This window comes from Vulpes vulpes, chromosome 6, assembly GCF_048418805.1.
Source record: "Vulpes vulpes isolate BD-2025 chromosome 6, VulVul3, whole genome shotgun sequence".
NCBI classification, from domain to species: domain Eukaryota; kingdom Metazoa; phylum Chordata; class Mammalia; order Carnivora; family Canidae; genus Vulpes; species Vulpes vulpes.
Genome location: NC_132785.1, coordinates 88,980,929 through 88,994,343, shown reverse-complemented (window position 1 = coordinate 88,994,343; position 13,415 = coordinate 88,980,929). Strand labels below are relative to the sequence as shown.

The 13,415-nt window shown below is 37.6% G+C and overlaps 1 protein-coding gene across 9 annotated transcripts in view; it reads right to left on the bottom strand.

The window, feature by feature from the left end:
* Positions 1–13,415, bottom strand: part of FRMD6 (FERM domain containing 6) — a 314,363-nt gene that overhangs the window by 156,002 nt on the left and 144,946 nt on the right. For 6 of the 9 annotated variants that reach the window (XM_072761554.1, XM_072761557.1, XM_072761555.1 and 3 more), the window contains one exon: positions 299–361. The exons of the other annotated variants lie outside the window; for them this stretch is intronic. The gene's annotated coding sequence lies outside the window, so the exon portion shown is untranslated. The remainder of the gene's footprint in view (positions 1–298; positions 362–13,415) is intronic. 9 annotated transcript variants of the gene reach the window in all.

The following is a 13,415-nucleotide window of genomic DNA, read 5'->3' as shown; positions in this document are numbered from 1 at the left end:
TTCTACAAAACCTATCTAAAGCAGTGATTTTCAGACTTGTGTGTGCATCTGAATCACCTAGAAAGTTTGTTAAAGCACAAGGAAGGGGCCGAGAGTTTGCACTTCTCTGTTCCCAGTTGGCACTGATGCTGTTGGTCTGGGGACCATACTTTCAGAACCACTGAAATAACAGGAGATCCTGTTGGACCTTTCCCAGTTTACATTCTAGGTATTTGTCCAGAGCGGACACATTTTTAGATTTTCTCAACTTGGATGCTTTTGAAATAAGATTTTCAGGTTCATATTTAGTAATTCTTACCTGATGAAATTCGGTAACTTCTCAACCAGAAGAGACTTCATGAGAAAAAACTGGATGTAAAGGCTGTGGAGAGAACGATGTGGCAATCAAGAAAGGAAATAGAAATTACTCTATCATTACGATTAACAGTAACTTTTAGATAAGCACCATTATCCCAAAGATATATTCATTGCATTTTCTACATTGCTTTTTATACAAATTTGGGTATGAAGAAGATGCAATTGGATCAACACAGTGACAAGTAAAAAAGGAAATTTCATGATTTAGAATAAATTTTATTGAACAGAAGGTGATAATTATATTAGAGATACAACTAAATATCCTAAACAGCAGTAATGTTTATTTTGACCCAAGTATTGTTTGCCTAAGGTAAGGCATTATTTTCAGTAACAAAATAATAATAATAATAATTATTATTATTATTAATTTTGCATTACAAAATCTACTTCCTAATGTAATGATGTGGTCTGTTTATTTATTTTCTTGATTCCTAAAAAATATGCAGGAAATTATAAGAATCGTAAAGAAGTATCTGAGACGCATATATGTGTGATGTTTGTGAAAATAAGGAGTATGGAGAGAGAGCTTTCTCAGTAAAAGCACATTGTGCATATTTTATCAGTATTTCCAAATAAGGAAGAAAATACAATGCTTTTCTTTGGTCAGGCAGTCAGTCATTTCATACCAGAAATGGTCCCTTCACTTTAACCTTTGGATTCCCTACCACATAGAGCTCAGTGGATTTAGGGATCCACAGGGGTATTGTTTTCACATGTCTTGACTTTCAAATGATGCTGGCCAGTTCAAACTGAACACTATGCCCACTCCCAGACACATTCGTGGTTGGTCTGGCACACATGCCCAGCTGTTCTGACTTTGTAGCCTGCTCTTGGCACTGCAGAGATAACTTTGTCTAGCACACTGCAAAGCTTGCTTTGGTGAGATCCATTGCTTGGCCACTCAACCTCACTCCCAGATAGGGACAAATATAGTGGTCAGTCATTTCTAGAGCTTCAGTTCTGGGTCCACTTCTCCTTTCTCCACTTCTCATTTCTGGACTAAGGCTAGTTATAGCTCATACTTTTGCTGCTTCGAATGACTCTAAGGTAGCCCAAGAAGTTCTGACTTGTGAATGTGAAATATGAATTTGACTTTCTCTAAGTGAGAGTACCATTCTCTTACTGCCTAAATCAACCCACCAATGGAGGGTTTCCTGCAGACAAAAGGTGGCTCAGAAAAAATTTTCAAAGTTAGAATTTACAAAGGACCACATCACCTCCATTGGACTATATACATCCTACATTTTAAATCTAGAAAAGATATGATGAACTCATAGCTATTTTTTACCAACTGCTTCTTCTTAAACATTTATGGCAAGCCAGTGCTTCTTAGCTCAGCAGGGCACAGTACCTGCAGACTTGGATTTGTTAGCTTATCTAGTCTAGAAATTCAGGAACTTCAAGACACTAAACTCATCTCTAGTATAACTAAGTGTTTGTGTGTCAGCAAAGGTTATTCTCTTTTCCTTTTATTGAAAAAAAAAACTACAAATATTTTTTGAACTTTGAAGTTGACATAGAAGAAGTATTAGATATGATTTTTGCCCTAGAATTGTTTATAATAAGACCTGAATGTAAGACCTGCACATGTGAAATAATTAGAAACAAAGAGAGAAAGGACAGGGTTTATTTGGCATGAATTGTGAAGTACGGACCATACAGATGTATGATGTCAGAGAGTTGGGGACAGCTTTAGGAAAGAAGTGATTAAAGTAGACTAAAGGATGCATATGGTTTGTATAAAAAGATGGGTGGTCTTTCTCCACGTTTTATTCTGAAAACGAATGCACTAGTTTATACAATTTAATACCACCACTAAATATCTTTGTACAGGTCTGGAAACCTCAAACTAGTCACCAGTGGGTGGGCCAAATAACTTTTTATTTGACCATCACTTGCAATGTTTTAAAACAAATTTGAATTAGTTGCCAACATTAGCAAGTTGAATGATTTTGCATTAGAATGTATGGACTTGTATTTTCTCTTAAAGAAAATTGGACAGTCTGTCAAAACCTGGCATATATTTCTGCATAGTAACAATGAATTAGAAATGAGTAAAACCCACCCCCATTGGATGGGGCACTAACTATCCGATCTCCACTGCCCAAACAAATCCCTATTACTTCTCTCCCCTAACATGCTTTGCTCATGTCTGTCACCTATCTGGCCCCTGTGAGCATCTGAGCTTGTGAGCTCTGCTGTACATTAACAGGGCCTCCTGCATGGGGCAGGTGTGACAAATGCTCCACTTCAACCAACTCAGTCACAATAAGTGATCCTGTCCTCTCCAGCTCACTTTTGCAAGGGTAAGCCATTCATATATGGAGGGACGCTTTATAAAATATTGTTCTCAATCTACGGAGGAAAATATCATGGAGAATATATGTGAAGAGTTGAATTTTCAATTCTGTAAATACCTTGGTGATTGTGACTCAAAATGCACTCTCTATAGTGGAGGTTACCAGGTTGTGTTTACATACAAGGGATGGATGTTCCATTAACTCCTTCAGTTCACTTAATGTAGGCAGATCCATGCAAAGCACATTTTACATATGAAAGTTTGGAGTGAGGTGGCAGATGAGTTAAGGTTGATCATTCTATCTTTTAGAAAATTTACCTATTTTACAAAGAATATTACTTAGAGTTGTTCTTATATATTTGGAATTGAGTCGAATTTGCCTGTAAAGTAGCTCTGTGTGTCCTAAACTGGGGCACTTCTGCGTGACTATTTGCTCTAGACAATCAATTCCTTCTTGTCTGCTTTGAGGAAATGTACGGGAGCATCCAATGGGCAGGCAACACAAGCCGAATGTGTTAGATTTAGAATGAGTTTCACAATCGTATTGGAGCGGTCACTCATTTGTTCACTTGGCCATCTCCAACGTATTTATTTGTTTAGCCTAGCCCTGTGGGCTTTCTTGGCCTTTACATTAACTAGCTCTGTGAACTTTTCCAATCTATTTTTCTCTCCTAGTTTTGGTTCCTCGGATGAGGGAGTCATATTAAATTATCTCTGAGATCCCTAAAGATGAAACATGCCAAGCTCTCTGAAGAAGGTGCCTAGACTACAGTGAGACAATCTGCTCTGCCTTAGGAATTGGGCTGCTATCCTTTGCATGTAGATACCTCTGTCTAGGGGCACCTGAGTGGCTCAGTGGTTGAGCTTTTGCCTTTGGCTCAGGTCCTGATCCCAGAGTCCTGGATCAAGTCCTGCATCAGGCTCCCTGTGGGGGACTCTGTCTATGTCACTGCCTCTCTCTCAGTGTCTCTCATGAAAAAAAAAATCTTTAAACAATATTCATACATATATATATGAATGAATGTACATACATGTATATGTACACATTATATATCATATGCATACTGTATACATATTTATATCATATACATTTACTGTACACACACTGTTTTTTAGAGAGGGAGAGAGAAAGAGATACAGAGAGAAAGGTGGGGTAGGGGAAGAGAGAGAGAGAGAATCTTTTTTTTTTTTTTTTTTTTTTTGAGAGAGAGAGAATCTTAAGCAGGCTTCATGCCCAGTGTGGAGCCCAACATGGGGCTCAAACTCACAACCCTGAGATCATGACCTGAGCAGATGCTTAACCTGCTGAGCCACCTGGGTACTCCTGGACACACATATATTATTTTGTAAACTTCTTACTTCACTTAATATGTTATAGAATTTTTTATACTCCAGTAAATATGGAATTTCACATAATTTGTAGTGAATGTGTTTTTCTTCATCACCAGCATTTTATAATCTATTTAACCAATTCTCTATAACTGGGCATTTAGACTTTTTTTTCCTATTCCTGATGCAGTTGGTGGAAAAGATTTTTTTTAAAGCTTCTAGAAGAATCCCACAAGGCAGAAGAGGCAAAAATGGATTGCCCTTCATGAAACACACACACACACACACACACACACATACACACACACACACACACATACACACACACACACAACCCCAGCCATTCTGACATTCTAGGTACAGGAGAAAAGAAGGCATGCTGGGGAGGATCTGAGTTTCCGAGGGCCTGAGACTAGGCAGGAATCTGCATGTTAGAGGAAAATAGGTTTCTAAGAAATTCCCAAGGACTTTTAAAACCAAGACAATCTGTAATCTAATACTGACCATCTACTGTGCCATGCTGCGACATAACTTTCTCCTGTGACCAACTGTTTTTGGTCAGAGACTTTAGGAGGGAAGTTAAAATAAATAATAGGCTGTGTTACACATTTGAATTGGCAAAGGGCAAAGACACAAAGCTGTAGAATAATATGTAAGTGTAATAAAAGAATGTCATGCCATTCAGGAAATAGAATAAGAGGAATGTTACTCCTCTGAGAATCCTTGGCAATGAGGCATCATGAGCTTCCCTCTACAGTGGAAAGATGGTCTGAGACATTTCACTAAATACTAAGGTTAGAATGACTGCACGAACCCGGAGTGTTTGGATATGCCCAGGCAGCTAACACAACACTGAAATTAAAATCTTTACATGATTGACTAAATTCCAATTTACAAGTGAATTTCAAATTTCCAAATTAGAAGTAAAACGCACATACTTTTCTATACCCTTCTCCCTCATAGCCTTTCCTTCAGCCATTTTCCTTTCCTTTTGTTTTCTCCTTTCTTCTCTTAACTAAAATAAGATACTTTTGCATTAGGTGATCCATTTATACTACACAAGACTCAAAAGTTACAAAAGGATATGGAGAACAGGCCGAATCATGCCTACTTAAGCCTACCTTGCTCTTCACTGGAGTCAATGAATGTTATCTCGTTGTATATTCTTCTAGATGTTCTAAGCACACATGGCACGTACGAATAAGAGCCCCTCCCATTCTGTTTCCACAAATGGCTACATACTCTACAAAGAGTTTTTGGCCTGCCCTCCCCATTTAACACATCTCAGCAATTGTTCCATGTTCATACACACAGAGCTGTCCAACGACTGCATTTGTAATCCAGTCCAAGTAAAGACATATAATTTATCTAGCCATTCCTTTTTTTTTTTAATTAATTTTTATTGGTGTTCAATTTACCAACATACAGAAAAACACCCAGTGCTCATCCCGTCAAGTGTCCACCTCAGTGCCCGTCACCCATTCCCCTCCAACACCCGCCCTCCTCCCCCCTTCCACCACCCCTAGTTCGTTTCCCCGAGTTAGGAGTCTTTATGTTCTGTCTCCCTTCCTGATATTTCCCAACATTTCTTCTCCCTTCCTTTATATTCCCTTTCACTATTATTTATATTCCCCAAATGAATGAGAACATACACTGCTTGTCCTTCTCCGATTGACTTATTTCACTCAGCATAATACCCTCCAGTTCAATGGAATATTACTCAGCAATTAGAAACGACAAATAGCCATTCCTTTTTTGATGGAAGTTAAAGTTGTTTGGTTCTTCCCCCCTTCTCTAAACAATTCTACAGCAGTCTTGGACATAAGTTTTTTCATTATGTGTAAATATATCTATGTATCTGATAAATTCCTAGGAATAGAATCTATGAGTCACATTGTATGTATATTTAAACTACTGATAGATATGGTTAATTATCCTCCAAAGAGGTTGTACCAATTTGCACATCTACTACAAATGTAGGAGTGTATTCCTTTCCTTATAAGCTAATCTCAATAGTATTACTGATTTTCAGTGTGCCTACGTGGCTCAGTTGGTTAAGCGTCTGCCTTCAGCTCATGTCATGATGCCAGGGTCCTGGGATTAAGCCCCATGTTGGACTCCCTGCTCTGAGGGGAGCCTGCTTCTCCTGCCTCTGCCTCTCTCACTCTCCCTCTCTCTTCTCTATCTCTCATGAATAAATAAAATCTTCAAAAAAATAAAAAATAGTGTTACTGATTTTTAAATCTTTGCTCATCTCATAACTGAAAATTTCTATGCCATTTTAATTTGTATTTTCTTAATATAAGTGAAATATAACATTTTAATAGGTCTTTAATTCCTATTTATTTGTTCATTTTTACTTTGTATTATTTGTTTCTTTCCTTTTGATTCATAGAAGTTCTCTATATATTATAGAAATTAGTTCTTTTACTATATAATATATGGTAAACATTTCACCTGCTTTGGCTTTTAACATTGTACCTGTGTATTTCTCTTAAATAGAAAATTTTATTTTTGAGTAGTGAATTTACTGACTTTTTTGTTTATACCTTCTATTTATTATTTGGGTTTTTTTTTTGGGGGGGTCCTTATTTTTTACCCTTCAAGAATTAAAAAAATAACCCAACTCTATTCATATTTTCTTCCAGTACATTTATGGTTGCATTTTTACATTTAAGTCTTTGGATCTATCTGGAACTTATTTTGGTATACTCTTCTCCTCACATTTCCCTTCTCCTCTTTTAGGTTTAGGCAAGTTGCCAAGAGCTTTAATGGCCTGTGTGCAGCCCTTTCCTCTCTGGCACACTTCTTCACTGAGAGACCCAAGCAGAGAATGAGCTGATCCGAGTCTTGGCTGAAAGGCGATGTGGGGCATTGAGATTAGAGGGAAGTGAGACTGGGAATAGGACAGGCTCAGAAGTCTTCATGCACTTTTCCCCAGAAGATTCAACAGCTGCTGATTTAAAGTTTGAGAATTCTGGATTCCTGGGTGTATTCTTCAAGCTTTACTGATTAAACTGCTTTCTCCATGAATTTCTCCACAGAGGAGAGAATATGTGGAAATGAGATGGGATTAAAGAGAAAACAGTTTGGATATTAAATAGGAACTTACTGACAGAGAAACCTACAATATGTTGGAAAGCCACGTGTCTTAAAAGATATAGTTGAAAACTTGCCCTGGAAGAGGAGTCCTTAAAATCCTTTACTTTATGGTTTTGCCAGCTTTCCATCAGAAAACATACAATTTTAATACAGAGGTATCATGTGCATTATTATCTATATTAATATAGATATTAATGCAGATATTATTATCTATATGCCTAATACATTAATAAGAGGTTGCAGAAGATGCCTGGGTGGCTCAGTTGGTTAAGCATCTGACTTGGGCTCAGGTCATGATCTAAAAGTCCTGGGATCGAGCCTTGCAACAGGCTCCATGCTCAGCTGGGAGTCTGCTCAAGATTCTCTCTCTCTCCCTCCCCCTCTGCCCCTCCCTCCACTTGTGCTCTCTCTCTTGCACACATAAATAATAAATCTTTAAAAAGTACAATTAAAAGAGGTTGCAGAAATATGAAGTAGCATCATCACAAATGTATTTTTGATTATTTTTTGTAGCATGTTTTAGAATAAAGAGTATTTTCTGTCCAGCTTGAAAGGTGAGGAAATTTGGTAGAGGGAGGGGTAGATGAGCCATTGGGCTCAGTGCCACCTTGTATCCATCTTGGGCAAGTTACTCAAATCTCACATAAGAGACTTGATAATAAAGTCAATTAGAGACTATCCAATATTAGAGACTATCCAAACTGAGAACCAGTGGCTAACATAGAGAACTTTTTGAATTGTCATAACAATTGTCACCCTCAAAAAGACATAAGTTTTACATTTTGATCCAGAATGACATTTTACATTTTGATCCAGAATGACATTTTGATCCAGAATGAATATACACACACACAAGACTGAAATTAAAGTTACATAAAACTGTTATTAACTTTTACTTCATGCATTCTGCTTTTTGTTTATTTTTTAAGCAGTTTCCACACCCCAGTACAGGTCTTGAACTCCCAACTCTGAGATTAAGACCTCAAGTGAGATTAAGAGTCTGATGCTCAGCCAACTGAGCCACACAGGCACCCTGCATTCTGGTATATTCTATCTGATTATATTCCATTCAATTCCATCCCATTCTGCTTCTCTTTAATACAGTAGGTCAAAACACACTAAATGGATTTGTCAACCCTTTGACTCTCAGTTTGAAGAAAACTAGGCTAAATGAAAATTAACACCTACCTTGACACATAAACTTAGGTAATTAATCATCTTACTTTTAAAAAGTTCCCTTGTAATTCATGTAAATAAAGTTCATAAATAATTATATGATATATAAATGTCACATATTTCTACTGTGTTTTAAAAGAACACAATGTGTTTGGGAGCATTTTGTGTGTAGAATCCAAGTAATTATTTAGAACAAATTAAAACTCAGAACCTAAGTAAAATATAAAATCCACATGTGACTGCTTCACTTTAATAATTGTTATAACTTAGGAATGGGTAATTTTCTGACCAACTAGACTACAAATAAATTCAACCAATTAGAACTCAACCATGCTCCCATCATTTGATGATCACATATAGTTGCTTATTGATATTGGTGACCAAAACTCAGGAACTAATCCTTAGCGATAACTCGGGTCCATTGAAAACCAGATTTTTCCCCCTTGGCTATTGTCTAAACATAAGCTAAGATTTTGTTTGTTTAAAAAAAGGTCTATCACAAAAGAGAATGTGACACAGGAAATTAGTCATGGGTTAGACATGATAATAAAATATGCCTCACTTATGATTTCTATCTAAATCCTTGTTACTGCCAGAGTTGCAGTGCTCCTTCAGCCTCCTTCTCTCTCTTTTTTTTTCTCCCCTCTCTTCATCGTTAACAGAGGGAGCTATGGTTGGTCCTCAGGGTCTCTTCCCACCTTCTCTGGTCTTGGCAATTCATTATAATAAAGGACAACCACCACTATCACCACCCCCTAAAACTCTATTTCTGAAGACTGAAAACAAAAAGAGTTGTTTCTTTCAAAATATTTAAAACTGAACCCCCAAATACCTTTGAGCAGGGAACCTATCATCCATTCCTGAACCAGTAGGTTAATCTGGTCTTGTTCCAGGAGCATCTTGAAATTTAACAGGGGCTCAACTACAGCTGCCCCTCAGTGGGTTACAGTGGTAATAGGCAAGTTTACACCAAGTATAACAACTTCCACTGAAGAAGTCATATCAGTTTGGGGAAAAATATAGAATGTGACCATTTAATTTCCATTGTTCTGAAAGTTGCCAGACTTGTCCTGCCAGGCATTCGTGTCAAGAACTTTCATCTTTCTTGGCTCCACCTCCTCTCTGCGTGTGTAGAGCAGAACAAAGGGAGGAGGCCCCACAGCCCTGTCATCCAAAGAGCCAAACAGAGGTCTGGGTTTTGAATGAATAATTACTTTTGAATTCTAAAAGCTTTTCCATGGAAGTTTTCACTCATGACTTACTGACTTTACAAATAGAAACAAATCCAAGCTGGTAGTACACCATTGGAAGTTAAGTGACAAGGATAGGTCTATAATCATTCCTCCAATGAAATATCATTTCCCTGCAAATACATACATAGGGGGGCATACACACGTACTTTTCCTATATTTTTAATTTAGAGAATATCACACATGCTGATAAACTTGTTTCTGTAAGTGATGTGGTACCTTATTTTAGCAAATACAAACTTCTACATGTCAGTTAAGTCACTCTGTAACTAGTAGGTGAGTGGCTTATTTAAACATTTGCTTTCCCTTATGCTTGGAAGAAGGCTGCTGCCCTGAGGGCTTTCAAAATGGGCCCCTGACCCCTCTTTCTAAGGCTGTTGTTTTAACTCCTCAGAGGAAGGTTGTTAATTATAGACTTTAAACCATCTATTATTCTGAGCTACTGCAATCCACAATCTCTGACAAAGTTGTCCTTGGTTGGCTCCCTCTGGAACCACAGAGCTGCGCTCAAAATGGAGACCTCTGAATCTCCTTGGGTCTCCACAGGTTGCTCCATTTTATCTCCTCTTTTCTCAAAGGGGCAATTTCTTTTTCATCGTATCGTTTAAAAGTCATAAGAAAGAGATTTTTGTCTAAAACAAGGTTTTACCGTTTTCTTCCCAGATTCATTATTATAGAGAGGAAACTGAGGATCTGCGATGAACTGAAATCCTGTAGTGAGCGCCTCAAAGATCAAAGACACGCACAGAAATACGTTTTCTTTCGCTCTCATGAGTAGACTATCCAGGCTTAGGAATTTAAATGCTTCAAAGTCATGACAAATATGAGTACAGAGCAGAGAGAGTCTCAATAAAATGGAATGTAAAACTTGAATACGATCACAGGAGGCCTATAGAGAAATTAGGGCCTTTCCGTGGGGCATAAAGGGACATTGAATAAGTAATATAAATAATCAATAGAGCTATAATAAATGCAATCAGTACGTGGCTGCATTTCCAAGAAGAATTTTTCCATGATAAAAAGTTGACACATTGGTTATAAAACAATGGTTTTCAAGAGATAAAGGCAGTTAAAACCTAGAAAGTTTATGACTTGCAATTCTAAGTTATTTATCTTACAGGAATTCTGAAAATAGAGTTGTTTTCAAATATGTCTAAAAGTGCAGTTAAAAATCTTAATATTTGTGAAGAAACCTGAACTTTCCAAACTTGGTTATACCAAACATTTCCAATAGCCATCACTATTGTTACAGATCTCATATACTTTATCTTCATATTTCTTTTCACCTATCATTACTGAGATGCACATTTAATCAGTTATATAGTAACCACTATAGTTTTTTTCCTACTATGTCTCTAGTTCTTGATAGTTAAGATTTATATGAATAAAGTGACTTTGAAACATATTTAAAGCATATATAAGAATGTTTTGACACATGGAGAGGTGGGATTTTTTACTCCTCCCCTTGAGTGTGGGCTGTAAGCAATATTCTATCACTATGGAAATGACACTGTATAAGGCTAGGTCAGCAAAGGCCACACAGCTTCCTCTTGTTTTTTTGGGGACACTCACTCTTGGAGGACCCAGCCACCATGTATGAAGTCTGGCTATTCTATGACTATCGTGCTGGGGCAGGGCAGGAGGGGGGCTACTTGGTGGCACTCTAGCTAGCAGCACTATGAGCTCCCAGCCTGTAATCAACACGAACCACTAGACATGTCTGAAAGAAGCCTCAGAATCAATCATTTCAGCCCCCAGTCATCAAGTCACCCCCAGCTGTTGACTCTCCCTCGCTAAGCACCTAGACCTTACACGAAGAGACAAGGTAGCTCTACTGTGTCCTGAGTTCCTGACCTGAGAACCGTCATAAATGATGGTTTTATGCCACTAAATTTTGGGGCGGTTTGTTACACAACAACAGTAACCAAAACAATCCATAATCACTATAATGCAAACTGCATTTAATTAATCTACCATGTGGAATTCAATTTAGGTTATAAAATCTTATGCTGTAGGAAAGCTTATACTGATTCAAATCTTCTTGGTAATATGTTTTGCCAGCCAATTATGATTTAGCCATCACACAGACATTGCACTTGGGTTGGAGTGAGGGTGGAGGGAGGGAGGAAAGGAGGGAAAGGAGAGGATGATGTGGATGTTCTTTTATAAGAAGTAAAATGGAAAAGTTTTTTCTAGGCTACCACTTCAAGGGTCTTACACAGTCACTATACATGACTGATTTGTGCTCCTAGTTATTCTGAACTATTTTAGCACTAGGATTTTCATGAAATTATGATTCAGGGTATATGTACCTGGGCCACCTTGAAGACCCCAGGGTGCCAGGTAGCCTGAACAATGCTCCTGCTCTCTTCCTCTATCTGATGAATGGCATCATGTATGACTTCTGTACAGAGAGATATATTTGTCTACCTGGGTGAGATCTAGCTCTAATCTCCTGACCTATTTCCATTAGTCCCCAGATCTAGGTAATTCGTGGTTAATATTTACATTCTGATCAAGAAAAAAAGTTACTCATTTTTAGATCATGGAACCGGTGGACCTGGGAATGGGACAGGATAGAGATGTGGAGATGAGTGATGGATATTTGCTTTACACTGATCTATGTTTCTCAAACTCATTTTTAAAACTAATCTCAAAATTAAGTATCAATTTGTGCTAGACTTGGGCCCTGAAGTGCTAATAAAACAAGCAAAAGCGAGAATCTTTGATTTGGGCCAAATTCTACAGACTAAGAAAATAAAATGAATTGGTAATGCTGGAAATACAGTTTTATAAAATGATTTAACACCAGGATCTTTCTACAAGATCAGATTTCCTAGGAAAGGAACTAATATATTATTCATTTTTCCCAAATGGGATAAGATACAAATAAATCTACGAGATTTCTTCCTTTTTCTTTTGAATGAATCATGATACTAAAAAGACCAATTATAATAGCCTGAAAGGATCATAGGTATCATTGAGGAGCCTCAACCTTCATTTTCAGTGAATAATGTTGGCATATCCATTAACATGGAAACCTCCCCTCCCAGGAAGTGAGTACCCTTCAGTTCAAGACTTTTTTCTGACACCGATCAGGTCAATGTTAAGTTGAAGTCATTAAAAAACCACCCAAGCCTGTCATCAAATACAAGATAATTCTTTCCTTACATGTCTACTGCTATGTGCCTACAGCTCTGTTACTTAAATGCATGATTCATAGCTTCAAACTCTATTTCTACAAAGATACCTGTTTTCCTCTACTCTCTAAACACTGATGGCTTACCATACCTGCTGGGCCACAGCAGGCTCTAGTACAAAGGAGGTCCCCTCTGCTGTTAAAGGGACTTTCAAATTGAATTGTTTCCTTTTACTCCATTTCATATTCTAGCAATTCATGATTAAACATGTCTTTTCTGTTAAAGGGTTAGGGTTAGAGGCCACAAGAGGAAGACCATATTGGTAGTCTGGGGCAATAATGTTGTCATTTATATAAAAGAATCACAGTCACAGTAATTTCCTTCTTCTGTTGTCACACATCGCTAGCTAGATTCATCTGAATCCACTTGAGTCACCCCTGGAAGGCAGGTGGTACAAATGGCTCTTGCAGAAGAACCTCATTTAAAAAGAGTCATCTAGATTCAGAGGGTAAACATTCTGTACACAGAGTTTACCTCAGTTTTAATCCCAAACTGTGATACTTTCAATTGGAATGGCAAGTTGCTATAACCCATAATCTGATGATGGGGAAAGAGGCTTAAGAATATGGCCTTTCGAGATGTTGACAATTCAAGATTAATTTTATTCAATAAACTGTTTTTAAAGTACAAACATCAGATTACTTTCTCACTAACACCAAGATGATGGATTGGAAACTTTTATTCAGGAAGGACCAGGAGTAA